Genomic DNA, 18320 nt, shown 5'->3' on the forward strand with positions numbered 1-18320 from the left:
GTGTGCGCATGTGCAGGCCACTAAATTTGCAGTAAATGCATTTTTACATTGCAACACTACAGTATATCAGGCCCTATATGTTTACACCCACACTAAACATGTCGGAAAGAGGATGATTTTACATATCACCTTTCCACATACTCTACAGTCTTTGTTGATTGCTTAATGCCTTAGGGTAAACTCTTTTCATTTCACAGCTAGGTTCTCTGTTATGCCTTTACTTGTAGTCTAGGTTTCACTCAGCTAGCTTGCCGAAGCATCTTGTTCTTCAAAATCGATGTGAGTTATTCTTTAACTTATAAATCACCTTACTTTTGTTGAATGCATGAATTTCTCTTGCATGTGTGACTATTGACTAAAATTGGTTTATAAAGTTCAGATGTGTGTGTGTGTGTGTTACAAAAGAAATTCAACATGCATGCTATTTATTTTCTCTATTGCAGTGCTATGTTGATCTGTTATTACTGGTTGTTATACTGAAATTGTACATTATGTAGAGGCTCATCCTTTGCTGTTTGAAGGAAAACAGTTATACAAGTATTTTATATAATATATATATATATATATATATATATATATGGGTATATATATATATATATATATATATATATACTTTTATGTGTGTTATCAATATTCATTTTGGGAGCATATGTTTGTGCGCTGTTGCATTCCTTTAAATGTGAATCCATTGTACTGTGACTACATTGATCAGTATTTTCACAATACTAGATAAAGTAATTAGTAGAGATAATGGACCTGTAGCATGTTTACATTGCTCAAAAAATAAAAATAATCATATTGTTATGATGCAAACTATATAGCAGAGAGAAGATAAGTCTTCCTCCTGTGTTCTGTCATTGTGTCGCAGCAGTAGGCATTCAATTAGCCTTGTTTACATGTGTTAATGCGGATAAATGAACGTAACGCAGCTGTACGCAAATTTTTGGATTTTCAATTAGCTGCACAAGCTAACCCGCATTAACTTTCCAAGAATTAACGTGGCTTCTTCTTCGCAGCCCCTGAGCAGGTTGAGGAAAATACCTTTTTTAAGGTAAAAATGTTGGTAATTTATTCAGAACCCCTGGGACCTCCCTTTCCCTAATAAGGCACTTAGTAGGTTTTAATTAACTTAATTTGGCCAAATATCACGTTATTTTTGGGGTGATTTTCTGCAAAATGCAGTATAATGGGTTAAAAGATGGGGGGAGGTTTACCTTTCTTTTTCACTACTTACAAAGAAACTAAGAGATTGGGGGGCCTATTCATCATACCTTAAAATACCGATGGAGGTAATTAGGTTTAGAACTTGTATGTAGTTCTACCTAATTACCGGAGGAATTCATCATTCCTCCTCCCCATAACTATCTATTCCGAAAAGCTGTAATTTTTGCGATGACAACTTTTCAGGAAATAGACAGTTATCCCTCTCTACACTAACTTACCACAGCTGGAATCTGTGCTGTGCATGTGCTGTTACATCCGTAAAAAAAAAAGAAAAGTTGTTTATTTTTTCTAAACTTTATTGTGTTCTTCTGGGAGAACACTTGTCAGACCAGCCTCCAGAGCCAGAGGATGGACCAAAGCCCTGGAGGGAGATGCCGGGTGACCTGCACACGCTGACACAGGTAAGTGTTACCTGTTATTCGCCTCCTCACAGTGGCGAAGAGTAACTCAATGAAATTCCGAAAATACATAATTTTCGGAATTTGATGAATACCATAATTTTCATATCCCCATACTAATGTATGGAGAGTGTGGAAATTAACGCAGGGGGACTTAACAAGGAGATATCAGTGATATCTCCTGTGCTAAGTGTGTTCATGAATACTAAAATAACGTTAATTAAGGAAAATGGCATTAAAAACATTATTTTAGTGTTGATGAATAGGCTCCTCTGTGTTAATAATATATAATATATCTCCCAAAGAGTAATTCGACTAACTTCAGATCAATAAATGGAAATTGCTGATTTCCTTAGTATTCAGATAAGAAAAACATAAAAAAACACTGAGTACTAAAGATGGACAGTGATTACCATCTATAAGTACCATAAAAAACATCACATGAAAAATATACCATACAATGAGCATCAATGCTCTATAACCTAATGTACAGTACAGTAATGAAATAGGCTGTATAGATAGAACTTATTAGCAAATAACAATTAGCACAGTCATTGTGACTAAAGATGTAGCCACAGTCTATTGATGTATAGGTTATGATAACAATTGATAAAATTGTAGTGTGTTAGTTCTAAGTAAATTTTTCATGTGATGTTTTTATAGTGTTTATAGATTATCACTGTCCATTATTATTCTCTACTTGACCAATAATTCCTAAACAGACTGATTTATATACATTTGTGGACATGCAAATGACAGTGTTATATGGTGATTTTACCATTTTAAAATGTGCTTGTCACGTATGTAATATTGCACATTATAATTACATTATCTGAGCAGACATTTACTGTGTGAATAGCTAAATCGTTTTTGGGGTATTTACCTCTTGACATATCTGCATGAAGGTCTTCATTTTCCAAACAGCTGTCAATGTCCATGCGGTGGGAGTTACTGTTGCTTTTTAAACAATTTTTTAAAATGGTTTAAAATGAAACAAAAATGTACTTATCGATCTTTTTATACAACGCAAATTAATCTACAGTAGAGCATTTATTTGCTAAAAAACACTTTCACTGTTATTAAATTTTTTTTTTTTTTAAAAACAGCCATTTGACGCTTTTTTAGAGCCCCAATTACTTTGGCCACTAATACATTTCTATACTGTTATCCAATATTTATTTGCACTTTTTTGGGGTGCAGGCAGATTTCCCCATTTTTCCCCACACTTAAAGTGGGTATTACCAACCAGATTTACTGTGTGAACACAGGGTTAAGCCTTTTGTTAACTGAGCGGGAGCACGCATACATACAGTAATATAAATTACTGTGTGATAAATACTTGAAGTCAGGCCACAGTAAACAAAGATTTTACAGCTGCTAATTGAATCTGCCCCTTAGTATTACATCTATCAGAGCCGTAACTAGACTTTTTGGGGCCCCTGTGCCAGAAAGAGCATTGGCTCCAGAAAAAGGGACATGGCCTCATGGGGAAGGGCCAGGGAAGAGATAGGGGAGGTCAGGAGATGCTGGGGATAAAAAAAGAAGCTACAAGTGAGAATGATAATAAACTAGATAAAATAATAAAATTGACAGGCCCCGACAGCTCCCCCTGCCATGGCACAGGTCGCACCACCTTAGATACGGCTATGACATCTATCACATAGGTTTTGGTTCTTGGGACACAGGGAGATAAAGGGAAAGATATATTAAGTACTGTATACGTATTTTCACTGAAAAAAGGGGTTTTAACATTTCTCCAAATGTAACAAGGGGATGTAGTTAGCAGAGCGTCGTCCGGGATGCCGCCAGTCTAAATCCTGATGGGGAAGACCAACACGGGACTTAAGATAGGCATCGAAACACTGACGCCTATCTTAATCCCAATGCCGGAATCCAGAAGGACGACATCTCGAACAAGGTAAGTCTGTGGTATCTTAGCTGTTAGCCACGAGGGGAGGGGTTAAGTTTTTGGGCGGAGGTTAGGATTAGGCTCCCCTAGGGGGGAGGGTTAGGGACCACTGGGCAGGTTAGGGTTAGGCACTAAGATGGGAGGGTTAGGTTGAAGCACGAAGGGGGGAGACTTAGAGGGAGGGTTAGGGTGTGGGGTGGGAAGGGTTAGAGTTAAGCTACAAGAAGGGAGGGTTACGGGGAGTGGGGGGACGGTTAGTATACTTACCTGACCACGGTCATGTACCGACCATTGGGATGGCACTGTCAATATTTTGACAGTAGGCATCCCGACTGTCGGTATTACATATTGATTCTGTAACAAGAGGTCCTGTAGAGAAATCAGAGATTTCTCCTACTGCTCCTAACATAGGGTGCAATTTTGCCACTGATAAATTGCTTTGGCTACATACCATACAGTAACTCTTCATTACTTGTCAACAAAATATAATGCCATCTGTTTATGGCATTATGCTATCTTAAAGTCTAGCTACAGCTGCAGATGCTCCTTCCAGCATTAAAATCTCATTCTTTGTTTGCTTCTTGCGCATGACAAATTGCATCAGCACTATGCTGATACGACACAATGGGATGCAGATTGCTTGTGTGGTCAATTATCACAAGACCCCTATGAAGCCTGAATTATTAATACATGTATATGCAATGATATCCAGCATTACTCCGATAAGTTGTGATACTGGATGTATCTTAATACAGTGTTAAGTTTACTATTAATCTATCTACCTCCTAGTGGCTTGTCCTCTATCATCATCATCTATTTAGAATGATGACTTGTAATGTACAGGAGGGAGATAAAAATATTTAATGTACTATATGTTTGTACAGTATGTATCCACTGAACACCTTCCTTTTCAATTGTTTTCCATTTAACATAAGGGAAGTGTGCAACATCTTTAAATACTTTTGACAATAAGTGTAAAAAATCTTCATTAAAGAAATATATTAAGAAATAACAAATGTAAATATGGGCTTTTTGAATTTGGGACAGTGTATAAAAACTTTTTGTGGTGACAGTAATTTGTGAACATGGGGCCTGATTCAGAGCCGTTCGCTATTTGCGGTCGTTCGTTCAAAAACAAGGGGTGGCTATTCAAATGATCAGTTCGCAAATTGCAGTCTGTTCACACCTCTAAGTCTGAATGAGCGAGCAAAACATACGCTCGTTTATTTGTTATAAACGCCCCCTGGCCGCACGCACCATACGTCATGTCCGCTATTTATTAGATTAATCGAGTACATCGACCAGCGTATGAACTGCTCGCTATTCTTGTGGTTGGTTTTTGCTACCACAATCTTGCGAGCAGTTCTGGCTATAAAATAACCCAGTGACGTGGTCAATGACGCTGCTGTATTAATTATGCACACCCTTAAAACGCCCGTTTTGACCTTTAAGCACGCCTGCGTTCGGATCTCCACTCCCCATTTTCAAGCATCTTCCCCTGTTACCACCCACATACGCCTCATTCTGTCACTCAAAATAGCAGGCATTCGCTATATTGCGAGCACATGAATTTCGGCCGCACTGACTGGTTCGCGCATGCGTATAACGATCCGTACGCATGCGCAGATGTGTGAACATCGCTCGGAACGAGCGTACTGCCGCTAGCGAGTGGCTCTGAATGAGGGCCATGGTTGCTATCTATAGATGCTGTGCCATGATCTCTGGGTGTATGCCTACTGTTTCTGAAATACTTGGCTGCTGCCAACTCCCCTATTTTCCTTAGAAACACCCCTGAATTGCCCCGCTCACTAGTGGCAGGTGTGTGCTCTCCCACTTGCTGTGGCAAACTGGACACACTCCCCAGTGTCATAGTAGTCAGTTCAAAAGTTCTGACTCTTTAGACTGTTATGATTCATTACAAAGTCTCAGAATTTTAATTTTACACAAGTAGTACTAAGTACACTTTAAGAACATTTGATATTGTTTTAGTCTTTTCTTAACATTAAACAAAAAGTACTGGATCTAGAAGTATCATTAAAGCAATAGAAGCACATCTGTAGTTTTCATTAGTACTTGGGTCATTACCCTTTGTGATAGTGGAATGCAAAAAATGTAAAAATAAAATGGTGGAATAAAAATACACAAACAAAATATTCAGTATCCCTGTAAACAAATCAAGGAATAAGATCAAGTAAATGTAGATGTATAATTGTGGGATAACTCTAAATCTATGAAACAGCAAAGGGATAAACAATTGAAAAAAACTTGCTCATAAACTTTCAGTTGTTTTAAGGGAATCGGTATGAAATACCGCCGGCCGCACCTGGAAGACAGGTGAGCAGAGCCTGGCAGCGGAAGCCCAACAGCGCTGGAAATCCCGATCGTCCCTAAGGTAAGTATAAACTAACCTAACCCTAACTCTCCTTAGGGGTGTCTAACCCTAACCTCCCCCCCCAGTGCCTAACCCTAATCCGCCTCTAAGTGCCTAACCCTAACCCCCCCTTTCCCCACTGCCTAAACCTAAGTCCCTCGGGGGGGTGCCTTACCCTAAGTCCCCCCTGGGGGTGCCTAACCCTGACCCTCCCTCCCCCTAGCCTAACCCTAACCCTCCCGGGGGGGTGCCTAACCCTAAGTCCCCCCCGAGTGCCCTAAACCTAACCCTTCCCCCCCGCGGATGTCTGCTCGCGGGGCCTGGCATCCCTTCGATCGGGATGCCAGGTGCCGGTCTCCCGGCATCAAGGAAATGTCAGGCATCTACATCTAGATGCCTGGCATTTCAACCTCGCCAGGATATGACAGTCGGGAAGCCGGCTGCCGGTATTAAGGCAGCTGGTTTCCCGATTGTATACCGTTTAAAGGACCTCCAATGGTAGCATTAGAGGGGTGTGGGTTGCACCAGGTAACACCATCTGAGGCGATGACAGCAAAATAGAAGGGCTGAGCTAATATTTTGGTGTCACCCCCTCTGTTGATGTCAGGGGGAGGAGGGGGGTACTAATTACCTGGGCCCGGGCTTGATGGAGGGGCCTGGTGGGGGCCCAGGGCTGCCCCTTTTTAGTGTTTACACCAGACTGGGGGCAGGCAGGCAGCTGATTTGCGGGCAGGGCCACCCTGTGTGCACTCCTGAAAAACGGGCGTGACCAGCCGGGAATGGGCCATGTCCCCAATTTATCACTCTCTCATCTACAGAGGTGCTGGGCTTCCCCCAAATCTCCACTCACTGTGAATAAATTAGGGGTGTGCACCGGCCACTTTTCGTGTTTTGGTTTTGCATCTGGGTCGTTCTTTGTGTTTTGGATCTGGATTGGTTTTGCCAAAACCACCCTTCAGTGTTTTGGGTTTTGGATCTGTATTTTTTTTTAAAAAAGCATAAAAACAGCTGAAATCACAGAATTTGTGGGTTTTTCTGCTCCTATGCTAATATTAACCTCAATAACATTAATTTCCACTAATTTCCAGTCTATTCTGAACACCTCACACCTCACAATAGTGTTTTTATGTCCAAAAGGTAGCACCGAGGTACCTGGATGACTATGCTAAGCGACACGAGTGGGCAGCACAAACACGTGGCCCATCTAGGTGTGACACTGCAGTGGCAGACAGGATGGCAGTTTGAAAAACTAGGCCCCAAACAGTACATAATGCAAAGAAAAAAAAGAGGTGCAAGATGGAATTGTCATTGGGCCCTTCCACCCACCCTTATGTTGTATAAACAGGACATGCACACTTTAACAAACCAATCATTTCAGCGCCAGCGTCTGCCACACGACTGTGGCTGAAATGATTGGTTCATTTGGGCCCCCACAACACAAGCTGGCAATTAATCTGTTCCTCCACAAACTGGCTGTACGGAGGCAAGATGTCATCCTCATCCTCCTCATTCACCGATTCCTCACCCTCTTCAGTGTTGTGTACATCCTCATCCTCACAGAGTATTAATTCGTCCCCGCTGGAATCCACCACCACAGGTCCCTCTGTATGTTCTGGAGGCTGGTCTCCCTGGAAGATTTTTATGAACATCATCTTCTCCACATTTTGTGGAAGCAACCTCCTATGCCTTTCGCTGACAAGGTTCCCGGCTGCACTAAACACTCTTTCGGAGTACACACTGGAGGGGGGGCAACTCAGGTAAATTAGAGCCAGTTTGTACAGGGGCCTCCAAATTGCCTCTTTTTCCTGCCAGTACAGGTACGGACTGTCTGACATGCCTACTTGGATGCTGTCACCGATGTAATCCTCCACCATTCTGTCAATGGTGAAAGTATCATATGCATGGACAGTAGACATGTCAGAAATTGTTGCCAGGTCCTTCAGTCTGGACCAGATGTCCAAACTTGGTCCTGCCTGCCCTGCATCACCGCCAGCGGGTTGCTTAGGATACCTAAGTTTTTTCCTGGCAGCCCCATTTGTGGGAGAAAATGAAGAAGGAGCTGTTGATGTGTCACGTTCCGCTTCAGCTGACATTGTTTTCACCAGCAGGTCTTTGCACCTCTGCAGGCATGTGTCGGCCGGAAAGAGATACAACACATAGGCTTTAAACCTAGGATCGAGCACAGTGGCCAAAATGTAGTGGTCTGATTTCAACAGATTGACCACCCTGGAATCCTGGCAAAGCGAATGAAGGGCTTCATCCACAAGTCCCACATGCCGAGCGGAATCGCTCCATCTTAGCTACTCCTTCACTTTCTCCAGCTGCTTCTGCAAAAGCCTGATGAGGGGAATGACCTGACTCAAGCTGGCAGTGTCTGAACTGACTTCACATGTGGCAAGTTCGAAGGGTTGGAGAACCTTGCACAACACGGAAATCATTCTCCACTGTGCTTGAGTCAGGTGCATACCCCCTCCTTTGCCTATGTCATAGGTGGATGTATAGGCTTGAATGGCATTTTGCTGCTCCTCCATCCTCTGAAGCATATAGAGGGTGGAGTTCCACCGCGTCACAACCTCTTGCTTCAGGTGATGGCAGGGCAGGTTCAGGAGTGTTTGCTTGCACTCCAGTCTTCGGCACACAGTCGCTGAATGGCGAAAGTGGCCAGAAATTTTTCGGGCCACCCAAAGCATCTCCTGCACGCCCCTGTCGCTTTTCAGAAAATTCTGCACCACCAAGTTTATTGTGTGAGCAAAACATGGGATGTGCTGGAATTTGCCCAGTTGTAATGCCCGCACAATATTGGTGGCGTTGTCAGATATCACAAATCCCCTGGAGAGTCTAAGTGGGGTAAGCCACTGGGCAATGATTTCCCTCAGTTTCTCTAAGAGGTTGTCGGCGGTGTACCTCTTACTGAAACCGGTGATACACAGCATAGCCTGCCTTGGAACGAGCTGGCGTTTCTGAGATGCTGCTACTGGTGACGCTGCTGTTGTTGCTGTGTAAGGTGATACATCTACCCAGTGGGCTGTCACAGTCATATAGTCCTTAGTCTACCCTGTTCCACTTGTCCACATGTCCGTGGTTAAGTGGACATTGGGTACAACCGCATTTTTCAGGACACTGAGGACACTTTTTCTGACGTTTCTGTACAGTCTCGGTATCGCCTGCCTAGTGAAGTGGAATCTAGATGGGATTTGGAACCGGGGACACACTACCTCCATCAATTGTCTAAATCCCACTGCACTAATGGTGGATACCGGACGCAAGTCTAACACCAACATAGCAGTCAAGGCCTCAGTTATACGTTTTGCTTCAGGATGACTGCTATCGTACTTCATCCTCCTCGCTAAGGACTGTTGGAGGGTCAATTGTTTAGTAAAAGTAGTGGTGTTCCTACTTCCTCTCTGGGATGATGAACAACTCCCAGCAGCAGCAACAGCGACAGCAGTAGTAGGCGTAGCAATGCAGGATCCTCCGGAGGAATCCCGGATAGGGGAGTCAGTCATGCCAGTGACATGGCCTGCAGGACTACTTCCGATCCTGTCTAAGGAGGAAATTGACGAGGAGGGAGTTGACGGTGTGGTTTGCAGGCATTTGGATACAACAGGACAACGGGATTTAGGTGTCCCTGGACTGCTTACAGTCTTAGCTAAAGTTTCTGAACTTGACAGTAACTTTTTATTTTTTTCAGAGAAAGTTTGGTCCTCTATTTATGTTATATTGATATACACATGCGGCTAAGGCGCACACAAACACAGAAAATATTGTTTTATTTTTGTTGGAGACTAGTGCACTTTGTGGGTTACACCACCCTTTAAGAAATGAGCCAGCCAGCTCTTTACTTATGGGACACAGGCGCACGCTTGGCGCTGCTCCTTTGTTGATGCACATGCAGCTACAGTGCACACAATTCACAAAGTCAGAAAAAAAAGAATTTTTTATTTTTTGTGGAGCACACTTTGAGGGTTACACCACCCTTTAATAGACAGACACACGCTTGTTGCTGCTGCTTTGAGGATGCACGTACAGTGCAGACAATTTACAAACACAGAAGAAATTTTTTTATTTTTGTTGGAGCCCACTTTGGGGGTTACACCACCCTTTAATAGACAGATGCACACTTGTCACTGCTGCTTTGAGGATGCAGGTGCGGCTATAGCCAACACAATTACACAAAGACAGGAAAAAAAAGAAGAATTTTTTATTCTTTGTGGAGCGCACTTTGAGGGTTACATCACCCTTTAACAGACAGACGCACGCTTGTTGCTGCTGCTTTGAGGATGCACGTACAGTGCAGACAATTCACAAACACAGAAGAAAATGTTTTATTTTTGTTTGAGTGCACTTTGGGGGTTACACCACCTTTAACAGACAGACGCACGCTTGTCGCTGCTGCTTTGAGGATGCAGGTGCAGCTACAGTCCACACAATTCACAAAGACAGAAAAAAAAGGAGAATTTTTTATTTTTTGTGGAGCGCACTTTGGGGGTTACAGCACCCTTTAATGGACAAGCCAGCCGGCCCTTTACTTATGGGACACAGGTGCACACTTGGCACTGCTCCTTTGTTGATGCACGTGCAGCCACAGTGCACACAATTCACAAACACAGAAAATATTTTTTTATTTTGTTTGGAGTGCACTTTGGGGGTTACAGCACCCTTTAACGGACAAGCCAGCTGGCCCTTTACTTATGGGACACAGGCGCACGCTTGGCGCTGCTCCTTTGTTGATGCACGTGCAACCAGAGTGCACACAATTCACAAACACAGAAAAAATATTTTTTTTTTTGCACTTGGTGGGAGCACCCCTGATGGACAGAGCACCCCCTGGACAACACTACAGCACCCCTTTAGGACTGGGACACTGCACAGGACTTTGGAGTGGACACAGCCCCTATGGACAACTGACTGCACTACACAGTCCAGCCAGCCCCTATGGACTTTGGAGGAGTGGACACAGCCCCTATGGACAACAGCAGCACAGCCAGCCCCTATGGACTTTGGAGAAGTGGACACAGCCCCTATGGACAACAGCAGCACAGCACAACACAGCCAGCCCCTATGGACTTTGGAGGAGTGGACACAGCCCCTATGGACAACAGCAGCTATGCACAACACAGCCAGCCCCTATGGACTTTGGAGGAGTGGACACAGCCCCTATGGACAACAGCATCACAGCACAACACAGCCAGCCCCTATGGACTTTGGAGGAGTGGACACAGCCCCTATGGACAACAGCAGCACAGCGCAGCACAGCACAGCACAACACTAAACTGCACTACACTACACTACACTACACAGCCCAGCCAGCCCTCCCTCTACACTGTCCACAGCCAAGTGAGAAAATGGCGCCGACGCGGGTACCTTATATAGAATCCAAAACCCGCAAGACCCGGAAGGCGGGATGATGACGTTTTGCCTCGATTTCAGATCCGAGTCAGGCGGGAAAAGTCGAGCCTGACTCGGATTGGCCTCGGATCGGGGGGGCTCGGGGGGGGGTTTGGATTTCAGAAATCTGAACCCGCTCACCCCTAGAATAAATGTCGTACACATGCGCACGGCATCTATTCATCCGGCAGCTATCGGAAACTGCAACTTTTGCCACATGCGAGACACTGTGGACCTCGGATGGGGATGACAGAGGGCAGGCTGCTTTAGCAAAGCACCGTTATGATGGCAGGGTGCAATTCGCCACTTTAAAATTGGGCAGGGTGTGGCGCCCCGCTTAAACAGCCAAGCTGAACAGTACCTGTCAGTGGCCAGCAGTGTTACTCCTCAGCCAGCACATGTTGCTGTGTGCTGGACTACAATGGGACCAGGGAGACTGCTGTAGCTAAGTAGCAGCAACAATCTCCCCTGGCAGTGCGGGGGGGAAAGTGATCACACTAATCATGCCCCATTCCCCAGATTTGCCCCAAGCTGAGAGGGCACCCTGTAAAGTGTGCATATCTGTGCAGCAAAAACAATTTTTTTACTTTTTTTTAAATAGGTATTGACACACCTACTGCAATTAAGCCACACACCAAAAAAATAGCTTGCAAGCTTCACTACAGCCCCGGAAGGTATCACCGAGCAGTGGTGGTGGGTGATGCATGCATGCGCACATCATCTACTGTGCCAGGAAAAGCTGGGGACTGCCCAGCAGCTCTTGGAGTGCTGGGCAATCCCCCAGCATGATGACAAAAAATGTCACATACCAGGGGGCATGGCTTCATGGGCATGAGGCTACACCCCTTTTCGCATATGCAAAATCTTCATCATGCTACACTGGGTGTTACCACACATACTGAAGTCACAGAGGTGCACTACAATTCTACCTCTATTATTATTATTATTAGCAGTAGTAGTAGTATTAGTAGTAATAGTAGTATTATTATTATTATTATTATTATTATTCTAATGATTATTATTAATATCAATAATCATTTAATAATGAATAATTTAAAAATTCAACCGATAAATTGATAAAATAGTGAACTCTAATTAATGATCATGAGAGCCATATATGCCCTGTCATAAGCAGTGCCTTCTTAGTAGAGAAAACCTGAAACTTTTTACTTGTGTAACATTAAATTATATGATCTTGCATTATTTTAGTAAGCAGATCGCATACTTGTAATGGGAAATTAGATCTATTTCAGATTTACTAAAAGCAATTTTAAAATAAATACCGTGAGGGAGCCCTGTTATAACGCTATCTGGAGATGGTGTTATGCATTTCCCCCCTGTTTCACCTACTCCAGCTCAGCCCTCTCTACCTGCTGAAAGGGAACGCAGAGTCCAAAGTAGGCTTCTATGTGTGCCTGATAGACCACAGGATGATCACAAAGAAAAAAAAGTCTGAATAAAAAAACAAAAATTACCCTTACCTGCATCAGGGGCCAATTGATTAGTGATCAGTAAGCTCCTCTGTGACCCAGTCAGCTGATCACTGTGCTCCGTCTGTAAACCTAGTCATCTGCTCTGTGCTGTGAACTGGAATGCAGTGTCTGGCATCTCAGTTTACTACACAGATCAGATGACCGGGATCACAGAGCAAGAGCCCAGCTATCAGCTTACTGGGTCACAGAGGAGCTCACTGGATTACTGATCAGCTGAACGGAGGTAAGTATAGGCTGAAGGGAGAGGGGGAGAGCAGTGGTTGGTAGCTCGCAGTGCATGCGAAAGCACTGTCTCAGGGTATTTTTTGTGAAAAATACCCTGAGAAGTGCGGTTAATACATTCATGTGATATTTCCTAAAGTCAAAATGTGAATTTAGGCAAAAAGATCACACAACAACCGCATTTTAAATGTGGATTGTTGTAAAGAAGCCCCTAGAATGGCCAGGAGATAAAGATAGTGCACTAGTAGTGTCCAATCTCCTTCATCCCAGCACCTTAAAACTCAGGGACACCCTTGTTTGAAAGGTGGGAGTCCCGACTTTCAAATTAGCCAAACAATAACACCTACAGTACTATACAGAAAAGATTAACTAGTTCATGATGGTGGAGAAGCACACTGATCTCCCCCATCCTCATTTCAATAAACCTTAAGGGTACTCATGGGTTCTCAGGAGACTCTCATTTGTATGAGGGGATCCCTATATTTAAAATGATGTGTCTTCTTAGTAGTTATCATTTGGTAATTAGATGTAATCACCAGATATATACAATCTACACTACAGAAAGCATTTTGCAGTAAATTAAAGAGGGAGTATTGTTGTACATGCTAATGTTTCCCCCATTTAGGCTCCAATATTTGCTCCTCACTTGAAAGAGTGCCCTCTCTTCCAAATCATGGCACACTCAGGAGCACCATTTGTAAAATGAGACCCTCTCTAAAATAAGATGTGCCCCTTAGTACTGTAATAATTATCTTGTAATCATTAGATAATACTACCCTATATGACAGAAAGTATTGAGAAGTCCACAAATGGTGGTTGTAATCCAGATCCCCCCCATCTTGACTTCAATAATGGCAATAAGACAATACAAACTAATGTAGCAAAAAAATCCATTCTCTTGTTTCAAGTGCATATTTTATTATGAAAACCTATATGTAAAATATGACTGCTTGTTGTTTTGGAAAGATGAATTAATGCTAAAGCAAGAACCACAAAATATGTATTGGTGTTGTTATAAAAAAATGCACAAATTTGCTTTTAGCTAATTGTTTGCAATTTCATTAAAGCACTTGTTTGCACTTTTTTGGTTGATTATCTTTGCTATGTCAGGTGAAGTAAGTGAATTAATGGGCCTTTGAACACAACCTGGTATAATTTGTGTGGGTGCTTCATAAACAATTTGATGATATTGATGTTGGGATGTGACAAAGTACCAAAATGGGCTCAGCATATGGGTGAGAAAGCCTAAGCAGTAAAAGGGTTGAAGATGTGTTATGTTTATGATAGGTTACCTTTAAAACATAGATATACTGACCTCAACTTAAAGTAGCTCTTGTTTTTTAGTACTGTATAAGAAAGTTATAATTTGTGATTTGCCATTTTCCTAAAGTGCACTAAATAACTAAATTTAGCCTGGAGGAAAATTCCTAGTCAGTATCCGCTTTCATATTGTCTGGTACTGATATGTTTATGGCAAAGTTACACTGTATCTCGACAGCCCAACAGATTCAACTTAATATAGACATACAGTAAAACTATATTTTTTAAATTTAAAAACAACTGCATGTGAAGTATTTTAAAAATTGAGCTTTCATTAGAAAACATAATAAGACATTAAAGTAAGAAAAGGCTAACAAAGTTATTTTTTGGAGATGATCTTGCATGAATTTGCAGTGGGCATGCTCAGAAAATGAGTGCACACAAGTTTTGATTGCATAGGGATTAATGAAAGATGAGGCGGATGGTGTGTGATGGGATTTTCTCATGTAGGCAAAGTTCACTGATGATGTGTTCATGCAAATGTGGGCTGAGCAGACGTAGACGTACTGTAAGTGTTATAGTGCATACACCCGGTCAGACTTGTTAGATGAATGATTTTGTCAACTAACAATTTCTAACATTATTTAAAATTAATGAAATCATCCAAATCTTACTGCAAACACAGTCGATGTCAGATCTCGTTATGTGACATGCTGCACGTACATCATTCGTTGATGCATGCCCTACATGTCAAAGATATGAACGATTGAAAGATTTTAACAATCATTATCGTTCATATCTGATAAAGAAATCTGACCGTGTGCATGCACCATAAATGCACTTTTTTGGAGGTGGATCTTTTGTGCCTAGTATCGGGTAGGTGCAAATGCATGCTGACTATGACGGCTAGTAGCAAAGTAGGAGCATATGCTACACATGCATATGTGTACAATGCTTCACACTGTTTGAATATACACTATATGGACAAAAGTATTCGGATGCCTGACCATTACACCAACAGGGACTATAATGACATTGTATTCAAATACGTAAACTATACTCTAATATGGGGTTGGTCCCCCTTTTGCAGCTATAACAGCTTCCACTCTTCTTGGAAGGCTTTGCACAAGATTTTGGAGTGTTTCTGTGGGAATTTGTCCCCATTCATTCTGTAGAGCATTTATGAAATCAGGTACTGATGTTGGACAAGAAGACCTGGCTAGCAATTTCCGTTCCAGTTCATCCCAAAGGTGCTTGATTAGGTTGAGGTCAGGGCTCTGTGCAGGCCAGTCTAGTTCTTCCATACCAAACTCATTAAACCATGTCTTTATAGCCCTTTATGCACTGGTGCACAGTCATGGTGCCACAAAGTTGAAAGCACAGCATTGTCCAAAATGTCTTGGTATGCTGAAGCATTAAGTTTGCCCTTCACTAAAGATACAGTAAGGGGCCTAGTCCAAACCCTGAAAAACAGGCCCATACCGTTATCCCTCCCCCCTCAAACTTCACAGTTTGCACAATGCAATCAGGCAGGTAACATTCTCCCGGCATCCTCCAAACCCAGACTCACCCATCTGACTGCCAAACAGAGAAGCGTGATTCCACAAAACACGTTTCCACTGCTCCACAGTCCAGTGTTGGTGTGCTTTGTACCACTCCATTCAACACTTCGCATTGGACTTGATGATATGAGGCTTGTATGCAGCTGCTCGGCCATGGAAATCCACAGTTTTTGTGCCCATGTTAGTTTGGAACTCTTCAGCTATGGAAACAGCAGAGCGTTGGTGACTTTTACACACCATGGAGCTCATTCAGAGTCGGTCGTGAGCGCTGAGCGCTCACAACTGACTCGATGTTGCCCCACAGCGCATGCGCACAATGGAGCCGGCTCCGTCGTGTGCATGCGCGAGACCCAGCTAACGACGGGCGCTCCATCATTAGGGGTCTCGTAGCAGATGGGGCGAGCTGTCAATGTTGAGTGACAGCTCGCCCTGTTTGCTGGGCGGGCCGGGGGCCAAACGGAGGCGTTCCAGTCAGAGGCGTTCCAGTCAGCAATGATGTCAGGCCCCACTGACATCATTGCTGATGTCAGTGGGGAACTTACTGCTTGAGCAGGAAGCTCCCTGGGGCTTACAAGTGCCCAGACCCTACCCTAGGGTCTGGTCGTAAGCCTTGATGGTCGCTGTGGTCTTGACCATCGCGACCATCACCCATGTCGGTCGTTATAGCTGTGGGTGTTAACCCACAGCTTAACGATCAACAAGGAGGCGGCCGTTCAGGATGCAAGTGGCCGCCCTAATTCAGAGTGACCGCTTGCATCTGACTGCCTCTGAATGAGGCCCCATGTACCTTAGCAGTTGTTGACCCCGCTCTGAGATTTTATGTGGTCTTCCACTTCATGGCTGAGTTGTTGTTGGTCCTAAATGCCTCCACTCTCTAATAATATTACTTATAGTTGACCATGGAATATCCAGCAAGTATGAAATTTCACAAACCGTCTTATTGCAAAGGTAGCATCCTATCACAGTACCACGTTTGAAGTCACTGAGCGCTTCAGAGCAACCCATTTTTTATCACAAATGTTTGCAAATGGAGACTGCATGGTGCTTGATTTTATACACCTGTGGCAACTGGTCTGACTGAAACACCTCAATTCAAAAATTAACAGGAGTGGCCAAATACTTTTGTCCATACAGTGTATGTTTTTGTTTTTCAAAGTACGCATCTTTTGAACAATATATGTCCAGTATATTTCAAACTTTCCATCAGCCCTTTTATGTAATATTATTAGGCAAATCCTTTGTTTTTTTTCTCCCAACCTTAACTGTACAAAAATGGCTACATTCAGCCGGACACAGAGCTAATCAAGGGCGAACATATACATTGCATTCATTTACACATAGCAGACTGGAAAGTGAGGAATTGTTTATTCTGATCACAAATGACACATTAAACATTGTAAGAAATCTACACATTCATATTCATACATGATGCACCTATATCATATACACAGTGCTCTTAGGTGAATCTCCTCTCCTTGTGGCCCCATCATCTGTGTTGCAATGCCACAATTCACAATATTACACCATGGGAGTTGGATGATAAATACACACTTGCATGTGGATGTCCCTCAGAAAGGGTTCTCTCAGAGGGGATGTCCAAAAGTCAGCAAATTTTCTAATCAGAGATCAGACTATAATAATGAATAATATATCTCCAAAAGAAATTTGACTAACTTCAGATCAATAAAGGGTAATTGCTGATACCCTTAGAACAGAGGTTCCCAAACATGCTCCTCAAGGCTCCCCAACAATTCAGCTTCAAGAGATGGGATGGGATTGTTATGCCGACTAGCCCGGCAGGACGGAATCCCAACAGCGGAGGTAAGTAACCCTAACGCTTTGTGTCTAGTTGTGCACATACAGAGGACAGTTTTAGGGACATTTTACCCTATTGAAGCGTGCTTGTCACATACATTGCACATGATTATTATTACAAAATTATCTGAGCAGGCATTTAATGTGGGAATAGTTAAATGTGGTCTGCACCCTCCTAGTGATGCCACTGCTTTTAAAATAGTCTGTAAAATTATTAAGATGCCAGTTTTATTTGACTGACTAGAAATTATTTATGTGTACCAGTGTCGCACAAATGTATGCCTACACCAGCAGCTGATTTAAATAATGCCTAAAGCATTTATGGTGCAAAGACACAATTTAGATAATTTTTCCCAAGAATGGTATTTATTTTAAAGCTACTTTACCGCACATGAACATTTTTTCCAGGGCTCCATGAATTTACCATCTTTAAACAGTGGTGGATGGAGACTCTAAGTGGGGGGTAATTATTAGCAGACACTACTTCATTAGGTAGCAACAGTGTGCAAGAGAGGTTATTCCACATTTCTGGTCAGCTTAACCAGAAGAAGGTTTATTAACCAGGTAGGAACAGGTCAACACAGAGTTAAAAGCAGGTACAGAGTAATATAATTCCCCATTTGCAGCCAGGCACATTTGTAGGGCTGCTGGATGTTGTGGTGTGCTGGATGTTGCACT

At 43.0% G+C, this 18320-nt stretch overlaps 1 protein-coding gene across 2 annotated transcripts in view; it reads left to right on the forward strand.

The window, feature by feature from the left end:
• The first annotated feature begins 227 nt into the window (after nucleotides 1–227).
• The window catches only part of LAMB4 (laminin subunit beta 4), a 269670-nt gene continuing 251577 nt past the window's right edge, over nucleotides 228–18320 (forward strand). The window contains exon 1 of one of the 2 annotated variants that reach the window (XM_088480192.1): nucleotides 228–279. The gene's annotated coding sequence lies outside the window, so the exon portion shown is untranslated. The remainder of the gene's footprint in view (nucleotides 280–18320) is intronic. The other variant, XM_088480193.1, reaches the window with a different exon arrangement.

The sequence above is a fragment of the Taudactylus pleione genome, unplaced genomic scaffold, assembly GCF_031769625.1.
Source record: "Taudactylus pleione unplaced genomic scaffold, aTauple2 ptg000251l, whole genome shotgun sequence".
Lineage (NCBI taxonomy): Eukaryota > Metazoa > Chordata > Amphibia > Anura > Myobatrachidae > Taudactylus > Taudactylus pleione.